Source organism: Loxodonta africana, chromosome 1 (genome assembly GCF_030014295.1).
Source record: "Loxodonta africana isolate mLoxAfr1 chromosome 1, mLoxAfr1.hap2, whole genome shotgun sequence".
In the NCBI taxonomy this organism is placed as follows: Eukaryota; Metazoa; Chordata; class Mammalia; order Proboscidea; family Elephantidae; genus Loxodonta; species Loxodonta africana.
In genome coordinates, this window is record NC_087342.1 from 199,155,389 (window position 1) to 199,180,790 (window position 25,402).

Sequence of the window (25,402 nt, forward strand, 5' to 3'; positions counted from 1 at the left end):
GAATGTTTTCATAATAGAATTATTTTGCCAATTGACTTAGAAGTCCCCTTAAACCATGGTCCCCAAGCTCCCGCCCTTGCTCCGCTGACATTTGAAGCATTCATTTTGTCCCGGAAACTTCTTTGCTTTTGGTCCAGTCCATTTGAGCTGACCTTCCATGTATTGAGTACTGTCCTTCCCTTCACCTAAAGCAGTTCTTATCTACTAATTAATCAGTAAAAAACCCTCTCCCTCCCTCCCTCACTCCTCACCTCGTAACCACAAAAGTATGTGTTCTTCTCAATTTATACTATTTCTCAAGATCTTATAATAGTGGTCTTATACAATATTTGTCCTTTTGCCTCTGACTAATTCACTCAGCATAATGCCTTCCAGGTTCCTCCATGTTATGAAATGTTGCACACATTCGTCACTGTTCTTTATCGATGCGTAGTATTCCATTGTGTGAATATACCACAATTTATTTAACCATTCATCCGTTGATGGACACCTTGGTTGCTTCCAGCTTTTTGCTATTGTAAACAGTGCTGCAATAAACATGGGTGTGCATATATCTGTTTGTGTGAAGGCTCTTATTTCTCTAGGGTATATTCCGAGGAGTGGAATTTCTGGGTTCTATGGTAATTCTATTTCTAACTGTTTAAGATAACGCCAGATAGATTTCCAAAGTGGTTGTACCATTTTACATTCCCACCAGCAGTGTGTAAGAGTTCCAATCTCTCCGCAGCCTCTCCAACATTTATTATTTTGTGTTTTTTGGATTAATGCCAGCCTTGTTGGAGTGAGATGGAATCTCATCGTAGTTTTAATTTGCATTTCTCTTTCTTTTAATGGCTAACGATCGAGAGCATTTTCTCATGTATCTGTTAGCTGCCTGAATATCTTCTTTAGTGAAGTGCGTGTTCATATCCTTTGCCCACTTCTTGATTCGGTTGTTTGTCTTTTTGTGGTTGAGTTTTGACAGAATCATACAGATTTTAGAGATCAGGCGCTGGTCAGAGATGTCATAGCTGAAAATTCTTTCCCAGTCTGTAGGTGGTCTTTTTACTCTTTTGGTGAAGTCTTTAGATGAGCATAGGTGTTTCATTTTTAGGAGCTCCCAGTTATCTCGTTTCTCTTCGTCATTTTCGGTAATGTTTTGTATTCTGTTTATGCCTTGTATTAGGGCTCCTAAGGTTGTCCCTATTTTTTCTTCCATGATCTTTATCATTTTAGTCTTTATGTTTAGGTCTTTGATCCACTTGGAGTTAGTTTTTGTGCATGGTGTGAGGTATGGGTCCTGTTTCATTTTTTTGCAAATGCATATCCAGTTATGCCAGCACCATTTGTTAAAAAGACTATCTTTTCCCCAATTAACTGACACTGGGCCTTTGTCAAATATCAGCTGCTTGTATGTGGATGGATTTATATCTGGGTTCTCAATTCTGTTCCATTGGTCTACGTGTCTGTTGTTGTACCAGTACCAGGCTGTTTTGACTACTGTGGCTGTATAATAGGTTCTGAAATCAGATACGGTGAGGCCTCCCACATTCTTCTTCTTTTTCAGTAATGCTTTACTTTTCCGAGGCTTCTTTCCCTTCCATATGAAGTTGGTGATTTGTTTCTCTATCACCTTAAAAAATGACATTGGAATGTGGATCGGAAGTGCATTGTATGTATAGATGGCTTTTGGTAGAATAGACATTTTTACTATGTTAAGTCTTCCTATCCATGAGCAAGATATGTTTTTCCACTTAAGTATGTCCTTTTTAATTTCTTGTAGTAGTACTTTGTAGTTTTCTTTGCATAGGTCTTTTACATCTTTGGTAAGATTTATTCCTAAGTATTTCATCTTCTTGGGGGCTGCTGGGAATGGTATTGATTTGGTGATTTCCTCTTCGATGTTCTTTTTGTTGATGTAGAGGAATCCAAGTGATTTTTTTATGTTTATCTTATAACCTGAGACTCTGCCAAATTCTTCTATTAGTTTCAGTAGTTTTCTGGAGGATTCCTTAGGGTTTTCTGTGTATAAGATCATGTCATCTGCAAATAGAGATAGTTTTACTTCCTCCTTGCCAATCCGGATGCCCTTTATTTCTTTGTCTAGCCTAATTGCTCTGGCTAGGACTTCTAGCACAATGTTGAATAAGAGCGGTGATAAAGGGCATCCTTGTCTGGTTCCCGTTCTCAAGGGAAATGCTTTCAGGTTCTCTCCATTTAGAGTGATGTTGGCTGTTGGCTTTGCATAGATGCGCTTTATTATGTTGAGGAATTTTCCTTCAATTCCTATTTTGATGAGAGTTTTTATCATAAATGGGTGTTGGACTTTGTCAAATGCCTTTTCTGCATCAATTGATAAGATCATGTGGTTTTTGTCTTTTGTTTTTTTTATATGGTGGATTACATTAATGGTTTTTCTAATATTAAACCAGTCTTGCATACCTGGTATAAATCCCACTTGATCGTGGTGAATTATTTTTTTGATATGTTGTTGAATTCTATTGGCTAGAATTTTGTTGAGGATTTTTGCATCTATGTTCATGAGGGATATAGGTCTGTAATTTTCTTTTTTTGTGATGTCTTTACCTGGTTTTGGTATCAGGGAGATGGTGGCTTCATAGAATGAGGTAGGTAGTATTCCGTCATTTTCTATGCTTTGAAATACCTTTAGTAGTAGTGGTGTTAACTCTTCTCTGAAAGTTTGGTAGAACTCTGCAGTATAGCCGTCCGGGCCAGGGCTTTTTTTTGTTGGGAGTTTTTTGATTGCCTTTTCAATCCCTTTTTTTGTTATGGGTCTATTTAGTTGTTCTACTTCTGAATGTGTTAGTTTAGGTAGGTAGTGTTTTTCCAGGAATTCATCCATTTCTTCTAGGTTTGCAAATTTGTTAGAGTACAATTTTTTGTAATAATCTGAGATGATTCTTTTAATTTCAGTTGGGTCTGTTGTGATGTGGCCCATCTTGTTTCTTATTTGGGTTATTTGTTTCCTTTCCTGTATTTCTTTAGTCAGTCTGGCCAATGGTTTATCAATTTTGTTAATTTTTTCAAAGAACCAGCTTTTGGCTTTGTTAATTCTTTCAATTGTTTTTCTGTTCTCTAATTCATTTAGTTCAGCTCTAATTTTTATTATTTGTTTTCTTCTGGTGCCTGATGGATTCTTTTGTTGCTCACTTTCTATTTGTTCAAGTTGTAGGGACAGTTCTCTGATTTTGGCTCTTTCTTCTTTTTGTATGTGTGCACTTATCAGTATAAATTGGCCTCTGAGCACTGCTTTTGCTGTGTCCCAGAGGTTTTGATAGGAAGTATTTTCATTCTCGTTGCATTCTATGAATTTCCTTATTCCCTCCTTGATGTCTTCTATAACCCAGTCTTTTTTCAGGAGGGTATTGTTCATTTTCCAAGTATTTGATTTCTTTTCCCTAGTTTTTCTGTTATTGATTTCTACTTTTATGGCTTTGTGGTCTGAGAAGATGCTTTGTAATATTTAGATGTTTTGGACTCTGCAAAGGTTTGTTTTATGACCTAATATGTGGTCTATTCTAGAGAATGTTCCATGTGCACTAGAAAAAAAAGTATACTTTGCAGCAGTTGGGTGGAGAGTTCTGTATAAGTCAATGAGGTCAAGTTGGTTGATTGTTGTAATTAGGTCTTCCGTGTCTCTATTGAGCTTCTTACTGGATGTCCTGTCCTTCTCCGAAAGTAGTGTGTTGAAGTCTCCTACTATAATTGTGGAGGTGTCTATCTCACTTTTCAGTTCTGTTAAAATTTGATTCATGTATCTTGCACCCCTGTCATTGGGTGCATATATATTTAATATGGTTATATCTTCCTGGTCAATTGTCCCTTTTATCGTTATGTAGTGTCCTTCTTTATCCTTTGTGGTGGATTTAAGTTTAAAGTCTATTTTGTCAGAAATTAATATTGCTACTCCTCTTCTTTTTTGCTTATTGTTTGCTTGATATATTTTTTTCCATCCTTTGAGTTTTAGTTGGTTTGTGCCTCTAAGTCTAAGGTGTGTCTCTTGTAGGCAGCGTATAGACGGATCGTGTTTCTTTATCCAGTCTGAGACTCTCTGTCTCTTTATTGGTGCATTTAGTCCATTTACATTCAGCGTAATTATAGATAAGTAAGGGTTTAGTGTTGTCCTTTTGATGCCTTTTTATGTGTGTTGTTGACAATTTCATTTTTCCACTTACTTTTTTGTGCTGAGACATTTTTCTTTGTAAATTGTATGATCCTCTTTTTCATAGTATTTGACTTTATGTTTGCTGAGTCGTTACGTTTTTCTAGGTTTTTATTTTGAGTTATGGAGTTTTTATACCTCTTTGTGGTTACCTTAATATTTACCCCTGTTTTTCTAAGTAAAAACCTAACTTGTGTTGTCCTATATCGCCTTCTGTCCCTCTCCATATGGCAGTTCTGTGCCACCTGTATTTAGTCTCTCTTTTTGATTATTGTGATCTTTGACGTATTGACTTCAATGATTCCCTGTTTTGAGCATTTTTTTTTTTAATTAATCTTAATTTGTTTTTGTGATTTCCCTGTTTGAGTTGATATCAGGATGTTCTGTTCTGTGACCTTGTGTTGTGCTGGTATCTGATATTATTGGTTTTCTGACCAATTTCCTTTAGTATTTCTTGTAGCTTTGGTTTGGTTTTTGCAAATTCTCTAAGCTTGTGTTTATCTGTAAATATCTTAATTTCGCCTTCATATTTGAGAGAGAGTTTTGCTGGATATATGATCCTTGGCTGGCAGTTTTTCTCCTTCAGTGTTCTGTATATGTCATCCCATTGCCTTCTTGACTGCATGGTTTCTGCTGAGTAGTCTGAACTTATTCTTATTCATTTTCCCTTGTAGGAGACCTTTCTTTTATCCCTGGCTGCTTTTAAAATTTTCTCTTTATCTTTGGTTTTGGCAAGTTTGATGATAATATGTCTTGGTGTTTTTCTTTTTGGATCAATCTTATATGGGGTTCGATGAGCATCTTGGATAGATATCCTTTCGTCTTTCATGATGTCAGGGAAGTTTTCTGTCAGCAGATCTTCAACTATTCTCTCTGTGTTTTCTGTTCTCCCTCCCTGTTCTGGGACTCCAATCACCCACAAGTTATCCTTCTTGATAGAGTCCCACATGATTCTTAGGGTTTCTTCATTTTTTTTAATTCTTTTATCTGATTTTTTTCCAGCTATGTTGGTGTTAATGCCCTGGTCCTCCAGATTTCCCACTCTGCATTCTAATTGCTTGAGTCTGCTCCTCTGACTTCCTATTGCGTTGTCTAATTCTGTAATTTTATTGTTAATCTTTTGGATTTCTGCATGCTGTCTCTCTATGGATTCTTGCAACTTATTAATTTTTCCACTATGTTCTTGAATAATCTTTTTGAGTTCTTCAAGTGTTTTATCAGTGTGTTCCTTGGCTTTTTCTGCAGTTTGCCTTATTTCATTTCTGAGGTCATCCCTGATGTCTTGAAGCACTCTGTAAATTATTTTTTTATATTCTGTATCTGATAATTCCAGGATTGTATCTTCATTTGGGAAAGATTATGATTCTTTTGTTTGGGGGGTTGTAGAAGCTGTCATGGTCTGCTTCTTTATGTGGTTTGATATCGACTGCTGTCTCCAAGACATCACTAACATATTGTAGTGATTTATTCTATGTTTGCTCACTGAGGCTTATCTTGTTTTGTTTTCTTTCAATGTATGTGGATGGGCTACTAGATTGTGCTGTCTTGATTGTTGTAGCCCTTGATTTACTTACGACCTATTACCAGCTGGTTTGGGCTGTTGCCAGATATATATGTCTGAGTCTATTCACTATTCTTGAGTAGAATCTGATTTTGGGTTATCAAGTGTGTGCTGCATGCTAACACCTATCCACCTTGAGAAGTAGTGGTGATAGTTGTGTGCACCAGATTCTATTAGCAGCTGGGGTTCACACTCCGGGGGGGCAGGATGCTGACAGGCTTCGCCCAAGTGTCAGTGAGGTAGGTGTGTCTCTATTCCTAAAGCACCTTGGTGGGAGGGCTGTGCAGCTGTGCCTTAGGCCCCCAGTGCAAGTACCTCTACAGATTGGTAGGTGTCACCCTCCTTAGACCCCTAAGGCAGGAGGCTAGGTGGTCTGGGGGGAGCTTCAGCCCTCAGTTCCCTGTTGTGGGTCAGTTAGGGCTCTGTTGAATACGCAGAGATATCAGACCTGGGAAACTTGTTTTTCCAGTAAATCCATTAAAAAAAAAATGCAGTCAGATCCCTATCAGAAATGCCTTTGCATTATAATAGCCACCTTGTTCCCTGTAGGCATGAAAGCCCGAGATATGGATCACATATGCTTGGCTGGAGCTGGTTCTGTGTTTTTAGTCCAACTGGGGAAGTATTTTTGGTCCCTGGGTTTTTTGTGATTGCTTCTCTCAGGCCGGAAGAATGGGTTAGGAAAAGACCAAAAAAAGGGGGGGGGGGCGTGAAGAAAAGCCGCGGAGCCATTCTCCCTCTGGCTCAGGAAATTCCAGTGTTAATGAAGCCACGTGGGAAGGGGAGGGGAGGGTTCAGAAAAACGGGAGAGAGTAGCGCCCAGAATATAGACAAAGTTACTTATCTTGCTTGGAATGACTATTTTGCCTGAGATTCCCGAGGTGCGTGTCGCCTATGTGTGCTGGCTGGGTAGAAATTGCCCCCGCGGGTCTGGCCCGTAGAAGCTGCGGTCAGTTCCTCCGCTGCCAGTCCAAAGCCCAGTGTCAAGTTTCCCCAGCTGGGACGCTGCACTGCCAGCTCCAAAACCAGTCGCTGCCTCCCAGGGACCTCTCTTCCCGCCAGCCGTGTCACCGCGCCGCTGGCGCGGACCGGCTGGGCCCCCTCCTGAGGTCAGCTCAGGGGGGTAGGTCTGTGCCCCGTGTTTGCCCCGTGAGAGGATGCCGTGCTCAGCTCTCCCCTGCCCCCAATCCAAAGCCTGGCCCCAAGGTTCCCCGGCTGGGACGGTGCACTCCCGGCTCCCAAACCAGTCGCTGCGCCCCGGGGGCTTCTCCTCCCACCAGCCGCATTGCGCCACCTGCGCGGACTGTCTGGGCCCCCTCCTGAGGTCAGTTCAGGGGGGTAGGGCTACGCCCCATTTTTTGGGCCTCACAGGATGTTGTGTTCAGCTCCCCTGCGCCCAGTCCTAAGTCCGGCGCCAAGGTTACCTGACTGGGACGCTGGCTCCAGGCTCCGAAAACAGTCGCTGCTTCCCCGTAGTTGTTCGTTTTCCATCTCTGTTACTCAGGTCAACTCTTTAAATCCGTGTTTGTTGTTCAGGATTCATAGATTGTCATGTATGTGATCGATTCACTTGTTTTTCCGAGTCTTTGTTGCAAGAGGGATCCAAGGTAACGTCTACCTAGTCAGCCATCTTGGCACCCCTCTATTTTGTGATTTTTAAATTTTACCCAAAAGGTATTATATTCTGTGTATAATCATGAAGATTGATTTTTTTAATTCAGCATTGTTTTTGAGATTGAGCCAAGATGATTCACATAGATCTATTGACAGTTAATTCATTTTTAGCTTCTGTGCTGTGTTTCATTCTGTAAATATACTACCCAAATATACTACAATTTTAAAATTTATTTTCCTGTTGAAGGAATTTGAGTTATTTCGAGATTTTTTCTCCTATAAACAGTATTGTCACTCACAGATTTATAAGTCTATCTCTCTGAACCTCTCTGAGAGTTTCTCCAGAATTTATACGTTAGTGTGGAATTTCTGGGACATATTGTATGACTGTGTTCAATTTTACCAAGTAATTCCCACTTAGCACCTTCCCATAAATACTGAGTATTATTCAACTTGTTACATTTTGGGCAATTTGATGAGTGTTAAATTGTATCTCATTGTTACTTTCATTTGCATATCTGCAATTACCTGAGAGATTGAACTTTTTTTTTTCTCATACATGAATTGGCAGTTTAAGTCTGTGAATTGCTTATTTATAATCTCTGTGCTTGTTTTTGTTTGTGTGGGGTGTTTTGTGTGTGTTGTGGATTATCTTTTTCTTATGTATTTGTAAGAATTCCTCATATATTCTGAATGCTGACCTTTGACGTTTGTATATATTGCATACCACTACTCACCATTTCTTGGAAACCCTGGTGGTGTAGTAGGACTTTGGCTGCTAACCAAAGGTTTGGCAGTTCAAACCTGCCAGGCGCTCCTTGGAAACCCTGTGAGGCAGTTCTTCTCTCTTCTATAGGGTTGCTATGAGTTGGAATCGACTTGATGACAACAGGCTTGGTTTTTTTGGACTTACCATCTCTAGCTTTTCTTTTTTTGTACCAGTTTCTAGCTTTTCTTTCATTCTTTTTCTTGTTTTCTTTGTAGTATAGAATGTTTTCTTAAATTTTAATTTTGACATATTTATCAATCTCTTCCTTTATGGTTTTTATTTTTTTAAGGCTTATCTAAGAAATTATCCTTTACTCTGACATAATAAAGATATTAGTCTATATTTTCTTCTAACATTTCTCAAAATTTTATATTTTAGGTTTTACCTCCATTAGCATTTAAGCTATTTGGAATTTATTTTATACTTCCTGTGATATAGGGTCGCTATGAGTAGGAATGGATTTGACAGCAGTGAGTTTGGCTTTTTTTTTTAATGATGTAGGCATGGGGCCCTGGTGGCACAATGGTTAAGCATTTTGTTGCTAACCAAAAGGTTGGCAGTTCGAATCCACCAGCCACTCCTTGAAAACTCTATGGGGGCAGTTCTACACTATCCTACAGGGTCACTATGTGTAGGAATCAACTCAGTGGCAATAGGTTTTTTTTGATGTAGGTATAAATTTTTTTTTTTTATATATACTTTTATTTCATTCCAGATGGATTGTCAATTGTCCCATCATTTTCTCACACATTTTCAAAGCCATCGTTGTCGTATATGAAGGTTCCATATTTGTATACCTCTGCTTCTGCATTGTTTATGCTTCCATTATTCTAATTATCTTTGCCTGTGCCCACTGTCACAGTTTTTTTTTTTTTCTACAATGTTTTAATTACCTTGTATTTATGACATGTAAGGTGAGTAGCTCCACCCAGGCTTGTTAGCTGCTCTTTTATACTACTTTTAGGAGTAGATTGCCAAGATCAAGCAACACACTCTTGGGATTTTGATTGGAACTGGTTTATTTACAGACTGATTTAGAATGTTTCCATTTTTGCAATTTTGAGCTTTTTTACTTCTGAACGTGGTATGTTTTTATTTCTTTTATCTTTTTTATGATTTACTAGCTAAACCCATTTGCATTTACTGTACTTACTGATTTGTAACATCTAATTTTGATTTCACCTCCATAAATTTTTCTTTATTTTTTCCCTCTTTGTAGCAAAATTCAAACTTATTAAACATCTCTGTACTTCTCCCACACTTAATATGGATTTCAGTATGCTTTAACTATTCACAAAACACCCAGTCCCATATCATCCTTATTAGCTATAGACTTTCCTCTACCAGTTTGAAAGCAGTAAATACTCTCCAGTTTTTATTATCTGTATATTTTTTAGTTTGCCTTTATTCTTGAATGATAGTTTAATCAGGTATAGAGTTCTAATAGCTATTTAACTTCAGCACCTGAAAGATACTACTACACTGAGATCTATAATCTATTGTTGCTAAGATTTGTTCTGTCATTCTGAATGTTGTTCATTTATGGTTAATCTATATTTTCCCTCTCCCTTTTTTATTTTTCTTTAAAGATTTTGATCTTTATCCTTGATGCACTGAATGTAGTTTCCTTGCAGTGTATCTAGATATGAATTTATTTCTTTTCTTCTTACATTTTACTTGTACATTTTCAATCTCAAAACTCATGTCTTTCTTTAGTTCTGGAAAATTCTCCATCCATAACCCTTTAGTCAGTAATCTTAGTTCTCATATCAACAACTCATTGATTGGTTTATGTTCTCTACAAGGACCAGTAATCAGTAGTCTTGGGTTTTGTATCAACAATCCATTGATTAATGTTTTTTCCAAGCATGTAACTGTGATAAATTTAGGACACAATTAATTATTCCTTAGGGGTCTCTGTCAGTCTGAGGGTAAAATATGCTTTCATGTTATCACCATTTGTGGTAAATTGTTACAGTAATAGCTCTTATATAATCCCTTCCAACATTCACTCTTGGACATAAGACTTAGTTTGTCCAATGGGACATCAGCAAATGTGACATAACAGAGGCTTTTACATGCTCATGCATTGGGGCTATTCCTCTTAAAACCCTGAAATCACCATGCTATGAAGATTTATGCTCTCCTTGAGGTGATCCCAGCATATATCTAGCTGAATCCAAACCACCAAAAACAAAACCTATTGGTGTTAAGTCAGAATCGACTCATAGCAACCCTAAAGGATAGAGTAGAACTGCCCTATAGGGTTTCCAAGGAGCATCTGGTGGATTTGAACTGCCAACCTTTTAGTTAGCAGCTCTTAACCACTACACCACCAGGGTTTCTAGCTGAATCCAGTCATAGGTAAAAACACCAAAAGAACCACCAGTGCAACACTCAGACTTATGAAAAATGGCAAATCCTTGTTATTATAACCACTGAGTTTTGGAGTGGTTTGTTATACAGCAATAGTTAACTAATATAATGTCTGATTTTTTAAGCCCCTTCGTCAACAAAAAATTGTCCTAATTACATGCACATATGTATGTCCAGCGGAGATGATAACATACAAAACAAGCTTTCAGTCCCTTGTTCCTTATGTTTAGTCAATTTCAGAATAAAGTCGTACTACTCTGAGGTACAATTAATTCTATTTACAGAAGTTGTGTAGGGCATCAATGGTCTCAATGTGAAAATAAGAACGTATCAAGTGTATAAATGAAATAGCTTTTTTAAGGCTGAAAGAGAAATTAAAATAGTGTCTTTTTGGGTGGAATAATATCAATCTGAGGATGCCAAAGCTCTGAAAAAAACAACAGCCAGATGTGGGTAGGTGAGTGGAAGCTGTGAATCATGACTACTGTCATGATTTTCCATTCCCGAAGGAATGAGGTCCAATATTACATAGAAAAGACATATTTGATTGCCTCTCGCATTTACACAAGGAGCTTCCAAGCCGTATTTCCATGGAAGTCATGTGACTAACCCAAAAACTCAAACTTCAAGTTAGTCGTTTGTTGGCCATAAATGGGCAGAGTGAATTTCACAATCTAAAAATTACTAGTTTCCTGATGGAGTTTAGACAGAACAACTGCAGAGATTTTCCAGGTTGCCTTAAGGGCATAGATGACTACTTAAAAGGAGATCTCTTCCTCATGTTTTACTAACACTGTGTCTACCTCTCTTTGGCTCAAGATTAGCCCAATTTGAGGCTAAAAACTGTGCTAAGGAAACTGAGTTAATTTAATTAGGACTGATAAAGAGATGAATAAAGTTTTACTGAGAAACCTGGTAATTTGCTAAGGACTTGATTAGGGAGTTTAGAAGCTAGCTAATTGTTACCTCCACTGCAGCCAAAAGACTTTTTGTTTTAATGAAATACTTTTATATGAAAACTTAATTTAGGAAAATAAAGGTTATTTTCCTAACAAATTCCCAGAAAGCAATTAAAGCAATATAAGATGTTTAAGAGAAAATGAACACACAATTCTACAGAATTCATATCCTTGTAACCTAAGGGTAAATGCTACTACCCTTATACTAAAAGGGTAAATTCAGCCATGGTTCTCTTCACCCCTAACAAAATTAGTCAGAATTTGAAGAGGGTGCCAGGATATACGATGGGGGAAACCATTGTTTGCTCTGAAGTGAGTTTTGGTTTTCACTTTGATGGACTTCTAAGAAGTTAAGATTTTGAATCGTGAATATTTTAGGCCATATTTTCCAAATATATACGGGGACCTCACTGGATAGAAAACACATGAATTAAATCGAGTACATCTGTGGAAAGACTATGGAAAAGCTCAACATCGTCAGTCAGAACAAGGCCAGGGGCTAACTGCAGAACAGACCATCACTTGCCCATGTGCAAGTTCAAGTTGAAGCTGAAGAAAATTAAAACAAGTTTGTGAGAGCTAAAATACAACCTTGAGTATATCCCACCTGAATTTAGGGACCATCTCAAGAGCAGATTTGAACACTAATGACCAAAGACCAGACGAATTGTGGGATGACATCAAGGACATCGTGCATGAAGAAAGCAAAAGGTCATAAAAAGACAGGAAAGAAAAGACGAAAATGGATGTCAGAGGAGACTCTGAAACTTGTCCTTGAAAGTAGAGTAGCTAAAGTGAATGGAAGAAATGATTATGTAAAAGAGCTGAACAGAAGATTTCAAAGGGTAACTCAAGAAGACAAAGTATTATAATGAAATGTGCAAAGACCTGGAGTTAGAGAACAAAAAGGGAAGACATGGTTGGCATTTTTCAAGCTGAAAGAACTGAAGAAAAAATTCAAGCCTCGAGTTGCAATTTTGGAAGATTCTATGGGCAAAATATTGCACAACATATTTTGAAGCATCAAAAGAAGATGGAAGGAATACACAGAGTCACTGTACAAAAGTAATCGGTCAGTGTTCAACCATTTCAAGAGGTAGCATATGATCAAGAACTGATGGTATTGAAGGAAGAAGTTCAAGCTGCATTGGAGGCACTGGTGAAAAACAAGGCCCCAGGAATTGACAGAATACCAATTGAGATGTTTCAACAAGCGAATGCAGCACTGGAGGTGCTCACTTGTCTATGCCAAGAAATTTGGAAGACAGCTACCTGGTCAACCGACTGGAAGAGATCTATATTTGTGCCCATTAAAAAGAAAGGTGATCCAACAAAGTGTGGAAATTATCAAACATTATCATTAATATCACCCTCAAGTAAAATTGCGGTGAAGATAATTCAAAAACGGCTGCAGCAGTATATTGACAAGGAACTCCCAGAAATTCAAGCTGGATTCAGAAGAGGACGTGGAATGAGGAATATCATTGCTAATGCCACATGGAGCTTAGCTATAAGCAAGGAATACCAGAATGATGTTTACCTGTGTTTTATTGACTATGCAAAGGCATTCGATTATGTGGCTCATAACAAATTATGGATAACATTTCAAAGAATGAGAATTCCAGAACACTAAATTGTTCAGAACTTGTACATAGACCAAGAGGCAATCACTTGAACAGAATAAGGGAATACTGTGTGGTTTAAAGTCCGAAAAGGTATTCCTGAGGGTTGTATCCTTTTACTATACCTATTTAATCTGTGTGCTGAGAAAATAATCTGAGAAGCTGGACTATATGAGGATGAACAGGGCATCAGGATTGGAGGAAGGCTCATTAACAACCTACATTATGCAGAGGACACAACCTTGCTTGCTGAAAGTGAAGAGGACTTGAAGCACTGATGAAGATCAAGGACTACAGCCTTCGGTATGTATTACACCTTGACATAAAGAAAACAAAAATCCTCACAACTGGACCAATAAGTGACATCATAGTAAATGGAGAAAATATTGAAGTTGCTAATGATTTCATTTTACTTGGATCTACAATCAATGCCCATGGAAGTAGTAGTCAAGAAATCAAATGATGTATTGCCTTGGGCAAATCTGCTGAAAAAAGACCTCTTTCAAGTGTTGAAAAGATGTCCTTTAAGGACTAAGGTGCACCTGACCCAAGCCACAGTATTTTCAGTTGCCTCATATGCATGCAAAAGCTGGACAATGGATAACAAAGACCTAAGAAGAATCAATGCCTCTGAATTATAGTGTGGACTGCAGGAAGATCGAACGAGTCTGTCTTGGAAGAAGTACAGCCAGAGTGCTTCTTGGAAGCAAGAATGGTGAGACTTTGTTTCACTTACTTTGGACATGTTATTAGGAGGGACGAGTCCCTGGAAAAAGACATCATGCTTAGTAAGCTAGAGGGCCAGCAAAAAAAAAGGAAGACCCTCAACGAGATGGATTGACACAGTGGTGGCAACAATGGGCTCAAACATAGCAATGATTGTGAGCATGGTGCAGAATCTGGCAGTGTTTCATTCTGTTATGCATAGGGTAGCTATGAGTAACAACTGACTCGATGTCACCTAACAACAACAACAACAAATATTGTAGCTACGCTAGAGTGAATTTGTGTTCTTCTCCAACCAACTACCTCCTCCTCACTTGCCACAACTTCTCTTCTAGGCTGCAGAATTTGGGTACAGAACCTTCCAGAATATTACCTCTATATGTTAAATAAAAATAATGTTGATATTGAATATGCTTCAACACTCAAGAAAAAGTAGGTTTCACATCAACTTAACCTTGACCGTTCATGTTTGTAGAATGAGATTTTCTTCTTAAATATACCCGTTAAATAATCGTATAAATTATAGATAGTGAATGTCAATACATCTGTTATTTCCTGGTTCTTTCTTCTGTAGCACAGAAAAATTAATGACAGACATCTTACTTTGATTTTAAGGTTTTTTTTTTTATATTCAGGAAACCAAATATTAACCATAAAAAAGCCTGGCCCAAACTGTAAAAGCCTACCAGAAACTGCTCTACAGCAAAGTAAATTTGTGTTACCTTACTAGAAAAGAAGAGTTGTCAAATCCTTACCTCCTAATTTAAATCTCAAAAAGTCTTATGGCTGCAGGTGTGTAGAGGGCCAAATTATTCGCAGCCAGGTGAGAGGTAACCTGGTATCAGTTGATCTCAGTAAAGTGGGGAAGGCAAGGTTCAATCAATCCCGTTAAGATTAGCCAATGTTTGATCTTCTACAGTTTCCCTCCTCTTCTTTTTATGAAGCCCTGTGCATGGAAATCAACTCGAGGGCAATGTTTTTTTTTTTCTGGTAGTATAGTGGTTAAGAGATGGGTTAACCAGAAGGTCGGCAGTTCAAATCCACCAGCTGCTCCTTAGAAACCCTATGGGGCAGTTTTAGCTAGGAGTCGGAAATGACTCGATGGCAACGGGTTTTATATGCACATAGAATAACTGCTCAGAACAAGCCTTTTAAAATTTTCAGGAAGGTTTGATTGTCTTTAACACTTCCTTAATAAAAATGTTCCAGATTTATCTGACTTTCCTAATTTATTTGTTTCATAGCAGAGAATGGCAGTTAGAAAAATATAAAATTTGAAAGAATTTTGGAAAATGCAATTCAGAATGGAATAGGAGTTGAGGAAATATAGAAATAAACCTCAAGTTATACCAGTAAGAGGGGATCTGATTTGTTTTCCTCTGTGTCTTATAAAGTAGAACTTAAAATAAATATAAAGCATGAAGATACAGGCCAAGGTCTAGGATTCAAATTGAACAAAAATACCAAACAATAAATATAAATGAACTTCCTCAAGGAAGTTTTCTCTTATCTTCTGATGAGATCAGATGGCCTTGTTGTATACAAAGCCACCACTGCCTGTACTTCTTTTGCCACACTTGTGATAATGTAAATAAAAAAAGATTGAATACATTTTTTTTGCATAGAATTAAAAGTCCACGAGGGCAAAGACCAGATCTGTCTTGTGCAGTGTCTAGCAGTTGGTCTATGATTTGTTTACTGAATTAATTAGTAAATTACTGAATAGAAGACTGGGAACAGCTCCTCAGAATATAGACAGATAATAATAACAATAACAGCAGAGTAGAGACATGGCTCTGTTCTGATAAGGTCTCCCTCTTCTGTGCTGTGAGGGTCTGCTCCTCTCTGTGGTCTTGGTTTATCAGAGTAGGTTTAGTGAAAGGTCACAGCATAGGCGAAGGATAAATAACCCGTGCAAGATTAAAGGCCAATATTCTAACTCATGTTCTTAGTTCATCAGGTAGAGATGCTACCTGTAGTCATGATATTTTCCCTTGAGTAACTCACAACAGCTGGCTACATAAAAACACTAATAAGTAATGCACTGTGGTATGTGATTTAAAAAGTTTTTATCTTCTGAATGGATTGGGGAAGGCTTTCTAGAGGAGATGACAATTCAATGGGTCTATAGAAGATGAATTGGGGCCCTGGTGGTGTAGTGAGTGGTTAAGAATCTGGCTGCTAACCAAAAGGCCAGCAGTTTGAATCCAGCATCTGCTCCTTGGAAACCCTATGGGGCAGTTCTGCTCTGTCCTATAGGGCCACTATGAGTCGAAATCAATTTTGATAGCAATGGGTTTGGTTTTGGTTTTTATAGAAGATGAACAAGGAGCCCTGGCAGCTCAGTGGTTCAGGGCTTGACTGCTAACCAAAAGGTCAGCAGTTTGAACCCACCAGCTGCTCTGTACAAGAAAAGACCTGGCGAACTGCTCCATCAAGATCACAGCCTAGGAAACCCTATGAGACAGTTCTGCTCTGTCCTGTAGGGTTGCTATGAGTCCAAATTGACTTGATGGCACACAACAGCAGCAACAACATAGGGGATGAATACAGTAAACTAGGCCAAAAAAAAAAAAAAGTAGAAGAAGAAGGAATTTCCAGACAAATGAAAGAGAAAGAGTAAGGCCATGGAGGTACTCAAATTCATAAGTTAGGGAAATAGTTTTTGTTTTCTTGCTTAGGTAGACTTTAGGGTACATGAGCACGTGGGGAGAGTTATAAAATGCTGGTGTTTAAAAATGTAGTTCGAAACTTTCTTTGGAATAAGATTTTAAAGAATCTTGCCTACCAAAGCAGGCAATTTGCTTTTCATATGTAGGAACTTATCAGAGGTGATTAAGCAGAGAAGTGAATAATGAGAACTGTGGGGCTTTTTTATTTTTCTATTTTTTCCCATATCTGTGCGTAAGGATGATAACAATGATGATTGCCATGAACGTGACTGCATAAGAGGGACAAGCATGTGAATTTCTGCAGTCATGAACAACTTGGGCAGTTAGGCTAGTGACTGCTGCTGGTGGAGGGTCCTAGAAACAAGAAGTGTTCCTGTTGTTGCTTTGAGTCTTGAATATGAAATGGAGACCAGAGGTCTATAATATCAGTCTAGAATGGATAATGCAGAAGGGTTTTAGTGTAAGGAGGTGACTGGGAGTAGTTTTCACACTCAAAATCAGTCCAGAGTAGAGTTTGAGTATTAAGCCATGAATTGCGGTTTCAGTTTCAACTGATAATTTTTTTTTTTTTTTAAGCAAAAAAAAAAAAAAATGAGGAAAAGAGCCTGGGAATTCTCTCTCAGTATCTGGACTGAGAAGGTCCCTGAGCGGCGCTAAATGTTTGTGCTTAGCTGATAACTGAAAGGTTGGAGGTTCAAACCCTCTCAGCGGCACCATGGGAGAAAAAGGATTGGCGATCCACTTCCATAAAGATTATAATCAAGGAAACCCTATGAGCAGTTCTGTTCTGCAACACATGAACTTGCCATAAGTCAGAATCAACTAGACCTTATGTGACAAAACAACATCTGGATTGAGAGGGCGAGCTCACACAGCAGCTCTACTGGGTTCTGACTGTTGATCCTAGGCTGCCGACATCTTCTCTCATTCAGTTTTAGGCAGATTTTTGTGGTACGGTTAAACAGGGTAAGGAAGTATGGGAAACTTCTGAGAAGACTTCACAGTGAAATAAAGTGTCTTTATTGAGCTGGATCGTATCTGGTCACCTTATCACTGCAGCTTTGATGAGGGATATCAAACTGTCATATCCATCTGTGAGTTGAGAATAAATGGAGGGAAAAGAGACCAGAGGCAAAGAGGCACATAAAGAGGAGAAACTCAGGCACAGATGAGCAGCAACCAAGCTTGGTGTGGAGGAGGAAGTATCAAAGATGATCCTACAAAGAATGCAAAGAGAAGATGCTTCCAATAGCCAGTAAGGATGTGGGCGGGAAGAGAGCTTCGGCTATTTGAAATCAGAACTACGCATGAAGGTACTTGTAATCAAATAAAAAACAGAACATAATTTGGAAAGAGAAATAAAGTAGGAGTTATGATTTTTTTAAGTACTCATGACCGGAATCTAAAAAGCCAAAATAAACATTCTACAAGAGTATTATTACGACACTGCCATTTTAACTCAAAGAATGTTTAGTTTTAAATACCTCTGCAAGAATGTCAGCTGATTACTGAATGCTTGTGAAAAGGAAGACGTTGCATTCCAACACACCATATCAGATCTGAGCCAGGATAATGGCCATGGCTTTAAAAAATGAAAAATAAAATAAAAAACAAAACCTACTTCCACTACGCCAGAATTAAAATAATAATAGTAACTACCTGTTATGGTGTATTTCAATTTAGTTCATTTCTTTTTTGCTTTTGATACACATACCTCCTTAGCAAGAAACTTACCTAAGTTTCACTTAGATAACCTTAGTTACCTAACGTTGTCAACAAGCTGATTTAACCTCTGAATGAAAGAATTGGAGCTAGAAAGTGATTATGAAGTAGCCAAAAAAAAAAAAAAACTTGAAAATATCAAGGGCTTTTTAACAATATCAGATAAGCAATGAGCTCATTTAATGACAGAGTAAGAAATAGTAGAGTGATAAGCTCAGAAAGATATATAGAACTAAATCAAAGCATTGAACTGATTTTTGTTGTACAGGTTAAAAGCTACCTAAAGGAAAAGTCTACGTTATTTCACTGCAATGGAATTTTATTTTACCCCTTATAATCGCAGGGAGTGGGCCAGGACCTTCCTTATTATAATGCTGTTTGTTCTAATCATGGGAATTTGAGGGAGGCAGAGGCAGGGAAAAGCATGTACTCTCATTTCAATCAAAAGCCTAAACAGCAAACAACTGTCTCTCCCTACAAAGTGACAACATGAAAGAGTTGTTCTGAATTTTTTCCATGTTATTTACAGCTAGGACCCTGTTGTGCTCCAGTTTAACGAGTGTCCCCAACATCCTGGGAGAGGTTCAGATAGCAATACTCCTTTCAATATTTGGTGTCTGAGCATATGATATGAAATGAAGTAAAAACAGAAATTTGGGATAGCACTAACCGTTTTTGGCCTTAGTACAGAGTAACCTTATAACTTATTTTCAAATCTCAACAGATTTGAATTGGGCACTATTAAGAATTATGCCGGGACAATGAGAGTAAGTAGGGACTATCCCTGGCAAACAGAACTTATGGTCGGCTTAACCATCATTGTCGTTGTTAGGTGCTGTCGAGTCAGCTCTAACTCATAGGGACCCTACCTATAAAGGAATGAAGTGTTGCCCAGCTTTACACTATCCTCACAATTGTTATGTTTGAGTCCATTGTTGCAGCCACTGTATAAATCCATTTCATTGAGAGTCTTCCTCTCTTTTGCTTACCCGCTACTTTACCAAACATGATGTCCTTCTCCAGGGTTTGGTTCCTCCTGATAACATGTCCAAAGTAAGCGAGACAAAGTCTTGCCAAGCTCAATTCTAAGGAGCATTCAGGCTATACTTCCTCCAAGACAGATTTGTTCATTCTTCTGGCAGTCCGTGGTATATTCAATATTCTTTGCCAACACCATAATTTGAATGTGTCAATTCTTCTTTGGTCTTCTTCTTTCATTGTCCAGCTTTTGTAAGCATATGAGGCAATTGAAAATCCCATAAGTTGAGTCAGGTGCCCCTTAGTCCTTAAAGTGACATCTTTGCTTTTTAACACTTTAAAGAGGTCATTTGCAGCAGATTTGCCCAATGCAATAAGTCGTCTGATTTCTTGGCTGCTGCTTCCATGGGCTTAGCCTCAGAGAATCATATTTCCATGTCTAATATATTATATTTTTAGGTTTATGTATTTTAACAGCTAACATAACTAAAATATACATAATCTTTACAAAATATTTGCCCCTATTTTTTAACACTGTGTACCTTTGTAGGAATATTTGATGTTATAAGAATATTTTGTGTTTCATAAACTCTGGATCTCTAATATTTTCAGGAATAAAAATTCATAATTTGAAAAAAAGAGTTAAAACAAATAGTCGTGAGATAAGCGAGCCTAAAGAGATCTAAGAGATCTCACACATGGAGCCTAGAGAATAGAGGAAAAACCATTCTTTCAGGTTCAGCAAAAGGGCTAAATATATATAAAATAACCCTTCCTGGCATTAACCCTTCCTAGCCTTTAAATCCGTCAGGGTTGTATCCTTTCACCATACCTATTCAATCTGTGTGCTGAGCAAATAATCTGATAAACTGGGGTATATGAAGAAGAACTCTGCATCAGGATTGGAGGAAAACTCATTAATAACCTGTGTTATGCAGATGACACAACCTTGCTTGCTGAAAGTGAAGAGAACTTGAAGAAATTACCGATGAAGATCAAAGACCACAGCCTTAAAAGACCTCTTTAAATTGTTAAAAAGCAAAGATGTCACCTTGAGGACTAAGGTGCGCCTGACCCAAGCCATGGTATTCTCAATCGCCTCGTGTGGATGCAAAAGCTAGACAAGGAATAAGGAAAACCGAAAAAGAATTGACACCTTTGAATTGTGGTGATGGTGAAGAATATTGAATATACCGTGGACTTCCAAAAGAACGAACAAATCTGTCTTGGCAGAAGTGCAGCCAGAGTGCTCTTTAGAAGCAAAGATGGCAAGACTGCATCTCACATACTTTGGACATGTTATCAGAAGAGATCAGTCCCTGGAGAAAAAAGGAAGACCCTTGAACAGGTGTATTGACACAGTGGATGCAACAATGGGCTCAAGCATAACAATGATCATGGAGATGGCACAGGACCTGGCAGTGTTTCATTCTGTTGTACACAGGGTTGCTATGAGTTAGAACCAACTTGACGGCACCTAACGACTATCAACAGCCTTCAAGTCAGTCTCTGGCATTGATTTTTAGTCTATATATATATATATATATATATATATAATTTTGGGGGGGGGGTTATATGTAAATTGAATGCCCACCAATTCTTTTTGGTACTTGGATCCACAGTCAACGCCCATGGAGAGAAGCACCAGTCAAGAAATCAAACGATGCATTGCATTGGACAAATCTGCTGGAAAAGACTTCTTTAAAGTGTTCAAAAGCAAAGATATCACTTCAAGAACTAAGGTGTGCCTGACCCAAGCCATGGTATTTTCAATTGCCTCGTATGCATGTGAAAGCTGGACAATGAATAAGGAAGACTGAAGAAGAATTGATGCCTTTGAATTATGGTGTTGGCAAAGAATATTGAATATGCATACCATGGACTCCCAGAAGGACAAACAGATCTGTCTTGGAGGAAGTACAGCCAGAATGCTTCTTAGAGGTGAGAATGGCGAGACTTTGTCTTAGGCACTTTGGACGTGTTATTAGGAGGGACCAATCTCTGGAGAAGACATCATGTTCGGTAAAGTAGAGGGTCAACAAAAAGGAGGAAGACCCTCACAGAGATGGATTGACACAATGGCTTGGCAATGGGCTCAAGCATAGCAATGATTGTGAGGATGGCTCAGGACCAGGCAGTATTTTGTTCTGTTGTACATAGACTCGCTATGAGTCGGAACTGACTTGATGACACCTAACAACAATATATGTAAGTGTATAGAAAATTTTGGAACATAGGAAATAGCCTCCTTTTGCATATTTGTATATAATTATGATATATATATATATATATTAGCCATAATTTTCTTTGGGCAATTAATAAATCATGTTTGTTTTTGTCATTAAAATATAATTTCATATTAGCACATACAAATTTATCTCATCCTTTTAATGACTGCTTAGTGTAGATGTATCTTGTCCTTATAGATAGGGCATTTAAGATTGTTTGCAAATTTTCACCACTTCAAAAAATGCTACAGTTTTGCACATGTCTTTTGCACATATGTGTGTATTCCTGTGAGGTAGATTCCCAGTTGCTAAGTCAGAAGATATGAGTATATTACCTACAGACAAACACTGCCTATTATAAGATGTTCTTCAGCATCCTGAGAAAACTTAACTCAGGGGAAAAGTATGGGGTATAAGAGAAAATAGTTTTTCTAATTTATCCAGGGTATGTCTGTATTGCCACTTTCATCAGAAGCAGAAGTGTCTGGTATCTCTTCAACAGTGAAGAATCACAGTGTTGTTGTTAGGTGCCATCAAGTCAGTTCCGACTCATAGTGACACTATGTACCACGAACGAAACACTGCCTGATCTTACATTACACTCACAAATGTAGTTTAATTAATTAATTTCACAACTGCTTCTGAAAACCTTAGGATGATAGAAACAAGCTTTTCCAAGTAATCAGCTTTTTAAACAAGTAAGAATTAAAAAGAATTAAAGTTTCTCAGAACCTCCATCCTGATTCCTCCTCAGATCAACCAAACTGTTCCAAGTTGGCGACAGTTACGTAAAAAGCCCAACACAGGGAGTTCTTGGAAAATCAAAATTAATTTTGTTAAATTGATTACTCAACTTCCTTCCCCATATCCTCATTCTTGGTTTGTATGCATGGCTCCCTTAGTTCCTAATTTACTTCCTAGCCTGATTTTAATTTTGCTCCCCCCACCCCCCACCCGGTCAAAAGATCCAGAAGCAACTTCATGAATAGTGAATAAAAACCTAAAATTGATTTGTCTAAGAATTAAAATTATTTCATGCTTGTCTGTATAATTTAACATTGCATAAAATGCCACAAATCCTTGAATCACAAGATTATTAGTTGTGAGCTGAACTATTCTTTGTGTAGGTTTCTAGCTTAGTTTTATAGTTCCTGATCCAGCAAAGAACACAACATAACTTACCACATGATTTCTGGAGAGTATTGCACTTGCATATGTGTGCACACATGTGTATATATAGAAAGGGAGATATCCGGACCACAGAGGCGTTAGTGAAGCAGTTTTTAAGGAAAATATTTTGGACTTTCTACATTATGTCCATTGAAAGTAGCTTCTATTGCTAGGTATCAACGGTGTGTAACTGTACTTGTTGGTGATTGTTGTTAGGTGCCATCGAGTCGATTTCAACTCATAGTAACCTCATGCGAGGTTCCTCAGGGTGGAACTGCCCCATAGGGTTTTCTAGGCTGTAATCTTTACGGGGGCAGATCACTGGGTCTTTCTTCTGTGGAGCCCCTCTGGGTTTGACCCACTAACCTTTCAGTTAGCAGCCAAGCTCTTAACCGTTGCGCCACCAGGGCTCCTTTGTTGTTGATAAGAGAGATCAGGAGAGTATCTAAATCCAGGGCTTAGTCCCAGACTAAACTGCTCCACCCAATGTATTTGTATCCTAGGAATTCCTATATTACATCTCAGCCAATCCTGCCTCGCTCAGAATCCAGTCTATTTTTCTCATTTAAAATTTACCCCTACTGCCCTACCACCCGGGAGCCATGGTGGCCCAGTGGTTAAGAGCTATGGCAAGCTATGGCTGCTAACCAAAAGTCTGGCAGTTCAAATTCACCAGCCGCTTCCTGGAAACTTTACAGGCAGTTCTCTATCATATGGGTCGCTATGTAAGTTGGAATCGACTCCACAGCAACGGGTTGGTTTTTTTTTTTTTTTTCTGGCTCTACCACTCTACACACTCACTAGTTATCACACCTTAGAGAATATCATCTAATTGATTTTCTAAATTCTCCAAGTAGGCTGTACAATGAGGTGTTAATTACACAGTACCTATTCTAGGCAAAACTTACTCTTTAAAAAACAAACAAAACAAAACAAAGGCATTATACAGAGTGGCTTGATTTGGGAGCTCTGATGGTGCAGTGGTTAAGCATTTGGCTGCTAACTAAAGGTTGGCAGTTTGAATCCACCAGCCACTCCTTGAAAACCCTAATAAGTCTTAACTCAGAGTAACAGAATTGAGGAATTCAGTCAGTATTGCTTATTCTTGGGAGGGATGTCAGTATTCTCTGCAGGGCCTTCTATGTCAGTACTTATTTTCTGTTGTTTGCCCTCTAATGCCTCTAGGAACACACAGATTTCCATTTTCATCATATTAATGTTATTCAGGGTTGTTGTGAGGGCCTTGCACTCTTACTTTTGGCCACTCCGCATGTATAATATGTCAAACAAATTTTTTTTTTATCCTGCATTAAATATAATTTATATTGCAATTATAGAGTTGCGGTTGACTAGTTGATGTAATGTTATTTTTTATAGACATTTAATTTAGCATTTATTAGTCTCCAATTTGCAGTTTTCTTTTTGTAGTTTGGCAGCAATACTTTTTTTTTTTTTTTTCAGGGTTCAATCATTTTGTAGACCTTTAGTAGTCTCACAACCGATTCGCATTGTGTTCTAATGACTACTGGATAAAATGGACTTGATGTTGATTTAGTAGAAGAGTTTATTTTAAAGGTCTTTTCAAAAAATAGAGTCATTTAGAATGATTTGCTTTTTTAATAAATACAAGACTTCTTTATAGAAAACTACCTTTCTGAATTCTCTAAATCTGTTCTAGTTTTTATATTTTATAAAATTGTCTTCTATACAATCTATAAAATTGTCAGGTATCTTTGTTCTTCACAGATGATTCTCTTCTTTATTTCCACATTTTGATATTTAGGATTTAAGATTACAATCCTTCTGTTAAAAGGCAGTTTCTATAATTTGCTATTCGCTATCCATGTTCTGAAACATTGGTGTCCAGGCACTAGTGCACCCACTGAGTAGTCCCTTTCAAAAACTAGGGCTCAGCCTTTTTTATTTAAAAAGATACTTCACTGAATGATGAAACCTTCAACCCCTCCTTCACAGTAGTTCCTACAGAGACTTTGTGTTTGCTAGCTTCCCTTTCAAGTTTGTCCAGACTTTATCTTTGTTGTTAGGTGCTGTCAATTTCAACTCATAGTGACCCAGGAGCACTGATGGAGTAGTAGTTAAGTGTTTGGCTGCTAACCAAAAGTTCAGCAGTTGGAATCCACCAGCCGCTCCTTGGAAACCCTATGAGGCTGTTCTACTTTGTCTTACAGGGTTGCTATGAGTCAGAATCAACTGGACGATAATGAGTTTAGTGACCCCATGCGACAGAAAACCCACAGGGTTTTGTAGGCTGTAAACTTTATGGGAGCAGATCACAGGTCTTTCCCCCTTGGAGCCTCTGGGTGGGTTTGAATCGCCTACTTTTCGGGTAGCAGCTGAGTGCTTAACCTTTGTGCTACAAGGGCTCCTCTTTAATTCTTGCTAAATCTAAATCTGTTGGCTTAGTGTTTAAGAGATGGTGCAGTGGTTAAGAGCTTGGTTTCTAACCAAAAGGTCAGTAGTTCAGATCCACAAGCTGCCCCTTGGAAACCCTATGGGACAGCTCTATTTGGTCCTGTGGGGTTGCTGAGAGAATCAGCTCTAGAACAACAGGTTTGGTTTGGTGTAATATCTAAATCACACTGTATGGTGCCGCCCCTTTTGAAAAAATGATGCCTGAATGTAATTGTGGAATGCTCTGAAAAGAAATACAAAATTGAGATGCAAACTAGTCTTTAGGAAATCATAGGCACACCCCATTCACAAGCTCAGAATTTTTAATATCCTTCAGGATTGGGGGGGATTTTAGTAAAGTCTGTAAACTGTTCTTTGGTTAGTTGAGAACTTTCTCTTCTGTGCATTCTTGATAAACCTTCGTCAACTAC